The sequence below is a fragment of the Lolium rigidum genome, chromosome 4 (genome assembly GCF_022539505.1).
Source record: "Lolium rigidum isolate FL_2022 chromosome 4, APGP_CSIRO_Lrig_0.1, whole genome shotgun sequence".
Lineage (NCBI taxonomy): Eukaryota > Viridiplantae > Streptophyta > Magnoliopsida > Poales > Poaceae > Lolium > Lolium rigidum.
In genome coordinates, this window is record NC_061511.1 from 148,028,597 (window position 1) to 148,034,652 (window position 6,056).

General features: G+C 44.6%; 1 pseudogene; it reads right to left on the bottom strand.

Annotated features, from left to right (window-relative positions):
- Positions 1-325: 325 nt before the first annotated feature.
- Positions 326-3,592, bottom strand: LOC124708965 (annotated as a pseudogene).
- Positions 3,593-6,056: the final 2,464 nt, after the last annotated feature.

The window sequence follows — 6,056 nt, forward strand, 5'->3', positions numbered from 1 at the left end:
CGAGCCACGAGCGCCGCCCGACGACAGCGACGACATCAGCGACAACGACGGCGGCAACTTAGAAGTCGACGACTACCAGTACAACGGCGGCGGCTATAAGACTACGAGTATGCATATTATAAGCCTAGGCAGGAGTATGACTAAATCACTCCAAATTTCATGTATCATCAGTGGTATCTCGAATCAATTGAATCATTCGAAAATGGACACCAAACACATCACGGGTAATATAATTCACATGATCCATTCAACAAAGTTTGGTACAATAAATTATTACACATCATTTCTTCCCTTGTGTCCCTGCTTGCTTACGATTGTGCCGTATCCATGGAGCATCCTCATCATTTAACTTAATGCTAGGGTCGGTGTTCACTTTGAAGGGCGGAATTTCACCAAACATATTATAATCTTATGACATGTCTGTCTTGTCCTCCACTCCCACGATGTTTCTTTTCCCTGAAAGAACAATGTGGCGCTTTGGATCATCGCATGATGTACTGATCGTTTTCTTATCTTTCCGTTTCCTCGGTTTGCTACTCATGTCCTTCACATAGAAAACCTGAGCGACATCGTTCGCTAGGGCGAATGGTTCGTCAAGGTAACCAAGATTGTTGAAATCCACCATTGTCATTCCGTATTGCTGGTCCACCTTTACCCCACCTCCTGTTAGCTTGAACCATTTGCACCGGAACAAAGGGACCTTAAAGGAGGGTCCATATTCAAGTTCCCATATCTCCTCTATGTAACCATAATATGTGACATTTTCCCATTCTCGGTTGCTGCATCAAAGCGGACACCACTGTTTTGGTTGGTGCTCTTTTTATCTTGGGCGATCGTGTAAAATGTATTCTCATTTATCTCGTACCCTTGGAAAGTCGTTATAGTCGAAGATGGTGTCTTGGCCAACATGTACTGGCTGATCTACAACCTTATTGTCATTCATTAAATGTTTTCTCAACCAACCGTCGAAAGTCTCCATGTGGGCCTTCCTAATCCAGGATTCGGGCTTCCCCGGGTTGTCCGAGCGTAAAATATTCTTGTGTTTCTCAAAGTACGGAGCCACCAAGCTGGAATTGGTCAGAACTGTGTGGTGTGCTTTAGTCATAGAATGGCCGTCCATACATATCGTTGATTTCCTTCCGATCGTGCCTTTTCCACTTAGTCTCCCCTCGTGTCGCGATCGAGGAAGACCAATCGGCTTAAGGTCAGGAACAAAGTCAACACAAAACTCAATTACCTCCTCATTTCCATAGCCCTTGGCGATGCTTCCTTCTGGCCTAGTACGGTTACGAACATATTTCTTTAATACTCTCATGAACCTCTCGAAGGGGAACATATTGTGTAGAAATACAGGACCGAGAATGGAAATCTCTTCGACTTGGTGAACCATGAGGTGCGTCATAATATTGAAGAAGGATGGCGGGAACACCAACTCGAAACTGACAAGACATTGGACCACATCGTTACTGTAACCGTGGTAGAACTTCGGATTGAGTACCTTCGAGAGATTGCATTGAGGAATGCACATAGCTTCACAATGGCTACTCGAACATTTTCCGGCAGGAGCCCCTCAAAGCAATCGGAAGCAATTGCGTCATAATCACGTGGCGGTCGTGAGACTTCAGGTTTTGGAACTTTTTCTCTGCCATGTTTATTATTCCCTTTATATTGGACGAGAATCCGGACGGGACCTTCGTACTGCTCAGGCATTCAAAAAAGATGACCTTCTCTTCTTTGGTCAGAGCGTAGCTGGCACGACCTTGAAACCATTCCGGATGCCGGTCATCAGGGTCTTTCAAACGTTGTTGGTCCTGCCGTGCTTCCTTTGTATCATTTGTCTTCCCATACACGCCCAAGAAGCTTAGGAGGTTCACGCAAATATTCTTTGTAACATGCATCACGTCGATTGCAGAGCGGACATCTAGGACTTTCCAATATTCTAGCTCCCAGAATATAGATTTCTTCTTCCACATGGGTGCGTGCCCGTCAGCTCCCTTCGGAACTGATTGTCCGCCAGGACCCTTTCCAAAGATGACTTTCAAATCCTTGACCATATCAAATATCTCAGCACTAGTGCGTTCCGCAGGCTTCGGCCGGTGATCTGCCTTGCCGTTGTAATGCTTGCCTTTCTTTCTTACTGGATGAATTTTCGGAAGAAATCGACGATGCCCAAGATACACCATCTTCTTACAATTTGGCAAATGTACACTTTCAGTCTCATGTAAGCAGTGCGTGCATGCATTGTATCCCTTATTTGACAGTCCCGAAAGGTTACTAAGAGCAGGCCAATCGTTGATGGTTACGAAAAGCAACGCTCGTAGGTCAGATTCCTCTTCTTTGTGCTCATCCCACACACGGACACCCGGTCTGCCCCACAAGCTGTAAAAGTTCATCAACTAATAGCCTTAGGTACACATCGATGTCGTTGCCGGGTTGCTTCGGACCTTGGATGAGCACCGGCATCATAATGAACTTCCGCTTCATGCACAACCAAGGAGGAAGGTTGTAGATGCATAGAGTCACGGGCCAGGTGCTATGGCTGGAGCTCTGCTCGCCAAAAGGATTCATGCCATCCGTACTTAGACCAAATCTTATGTTCCTTGCGTCAGCTGCAAAATCTTTGAACTCTCTCGTCGATCTTTCTCCATTGCGTTCCATCTGCGGGGTGTCTCAACTCCCCATCCGACTTACGGTCCTCTTTGTGCCATCGCAACAATTTGGCATGCTCTTTGTTCCTGAACAGACGTTTCAACCGTGGTATTATAGGAGCATACCACATCACCTTGGCGGGAACCCTCTTCCTGGGTTTCTCGCCCTCAACATCGTCACCAGGGTCATCGCCTCCGATCTTATAACGCAATGCGGTGCATACCGGACATTCATTCAAATTCTCGTATTCACCGCGGTAGAGGATGCGGTCGTTGATGCATGCATGTATCTTCAGAACCTCTAAACCTAGAGGGCAGACAACCTTCTTTGCTTCGTACGTACTGGCGGGCAACTCGTTATTCTTTGGAAACATATTCTTCAACATTTTCAGCAAGTTTTGAAATCCTGAGTCAGCTACACCTTCTTCTGCCTTCCATTTCAGCAAATCCAGTGTGCAGCCCAGCTTTTTCAGACCATTATCGCATCCGGGGTACAACGACTTTTTGTGATCCTCTAACATGCGATCCAAATTCTCCCTCTCCTTTTCAGTTTCGCAACGTCTCCGTGCATCAGCAATGGTCCGACCAAGATCATCAACGGGCTCATCACGTGCCTCTTCTTCACCTTCCCCTTCACCTTCAGCATCCTCCATGAAAGTATCACCGAAATGATCAAGATAGTTTTCATCGATGAAATCATCCCCTTCTTCATCTTCTTCCATTATAACCCCTCTTTCTCCGTGCTTGGTCCAACAATTATAGCTTGGCATGAAACCGTGCCGAAGCAGGTGCAGGTGAACTTCTCTTGAGGAAGAGAAACCCTTCTGATTCTTACAGTCAGCACATGGACAGATAACAAAACCCTTCTGCTTGTTCGCATTAGCCACTACGAGGAAATATTTCAAACCCGTAGTGAACTCGCCGGAGAGTCGGTTACCGTACATCCATTGCCGATTCATCTGCATTATTATAATATAAAATATATAATTAACCATCATGCATTTGTTAAACTAACTAGCTACAAACAATAGAAATTAAACAATGAACTACACACATGCATATTTTATCAATGACACATATGAAAGGTTCAAGTTGCTAACCGCGATCGAGGATGAAAAAATAAATGAGGAAGCTCAAGTGTGGCTCCGACACTTCATATCATGTTTGTTTCATGCTCTTGGGGCATTTCAACAAACACTTTGTGTGCATAAGAGGAGCCAAAAGCAAAGCTAACACCCCCTTGTGAAGGTTGTGAAGAGAAGTGGCACCAAATGGCTAAGTGCAGTGGGCTGAACGGTATATATAGGGGTGGGGCTTTAGTCACGGTTGGCCTGGCCAACCGCGACTAAAGGCCTTCGGGCACCTTTAGTCGCGGTTGGCCAGGCCAACCGCGACTAAAGCTCCTACCGTCCACCAGCTGGCCACCGAGCGCCCCGGGCCCAGGCCTTTGGTCGCGGTTCGCCTCCCGAACCGCGACTAAAGACTCCATTAGTCGCGGTTCCTATATTTTCGCGACTAATGGGGCTGGACGGAAGCATCTTTTTCTACCAGTGAATGTCATGATATTTAATTATTTGTGGAATCTCAATGTAATTGTGTGTATAGGATGTATTTGACATTAAATTGTCTAGTTTCACGTGCTATGATACAGTATCATAGTATGATATCACTAGCATATCTCTCCTCATTAATTAAAGCGCCACATCAGATTTTTGCCAAGGTGACATGCATGATATTTCTTATGGTACTAGCACTATGCCTAGCCTGGTATCATGTAGAAGTATCATATGTTACATGTATTTAATTATCAGTAGAATCTCAATATAAAAGTATGTACAAGATTTGTCTGACATTAGTTTTTCTAGTTTTACGTGCTATGATACGGTATCTACCTATGATAGTACCATTATTATCTCTTTCATCATTAATTAATGTGACACATCAGTTTTTTGCATGCATGTAGTGCATGATAGTAGCTATGATACTTCCATTGTGAGTAGTCTTAAGGCTTGCATGTACATCATTAAATTTGACTGCATAAGACTTACACTACATCGCCGTGTGTAAAGACTTACAGACTTCACTACATCACGTGTTCACTCTGTAAATATTGCATCTAATCTAACTGGAGCTAATGGTAATTCCAAGCACTCAGGTTCACTCTGTAAATATTGTACTCCCTTTGTTCTTGAATATAAGGCCACTATTAAAAATATATTTTTCATCCATATAAGGCCACTAACACTACTCAAGAACTGTCACTATGAGTAGTCTAAGGCCACTAACACTACTGGAGAAATTGATTAGATTTCTACCTTATAAGATGGTGTCCATTAATGTGAATGTTGCATGCAACCATAGAGAAGAAAGCAGCACATGCAACAGATTTAATTAACCCAAAACACAAGAGCATTTTCACATAATTAATCGCTCTATTTATTAGTCAGCTTTATTTTCTTGGTATCTGAAATATGAGATTGTGGAGGAAGTATCTAATCTAACTAGAGCTAATGGTAATCCACAACATTCAGTGCTAACTATGGGATCTAACTGAACAGGAATAAGTGAAAGGGATCAGCGAGGTGAAAGGGGTTGGAGGAATGGAAGGGGTCGGGGTGAGGGTACGTGGATAACCCAAACCCTTGGCAGGTTAGTTCCCTGCTAAGGGCATGTACAACCGTTTAGACAGCCTTAGTCTGCGGTACATGTACACGTTGGATATAGACAGCGTCATAGATGGCTCGTACAATAGATCGTCTATTCACCTGTCAGTAAAAATTTGAAACTCATAACTTCCTACATATAATAATATTTTTGGAACAGAACGATAAGTGGACCATATTTGTATGGGGCCACATCTAACAGACTCCATCGATACAATGGGACGAGAGGCATCGCTAACCACCATATTTAGCGGAAATCGACCGTCTGCAAGATTACCGACGACCTTAGTATCTCTCCTCCTTCTCATTCCTCTAACCGACCAAAAATCAGATGTGGCATGTCTTACAGACGGCCGAATGGACACAATTGTACATGCCCTAAGTTACACAGGAACCGAACAAGGCCTCATGCGGCTGTGGGGTGGTCTTCTGGCAACATCGACGCGTGGATTCGGTAGCGGTTCAATGGCAAGGTGTTGCTGGATCTACTTGTACTTCCCCTCCTTGAGCATGGTGTTGCATGGGGTGGGGGGCATGTTTGTATCATTTCTTCCTTGGAAATGTTGCCTAGGTGGTTCATTGAGTTCTCGGTGTGTCAGTTGGAGTCGGTGACGGCTGCCGGTGTGAGCTTTCCGGGTGCTATGTACACTTCGACGACACCTTCAGTTAGATTCAGTCCCGCCGTTTGCTTGCCAATCTTACCCGTTTATGGACGTGTGTTACGTTGGCTTGTGCCATCCCTGGC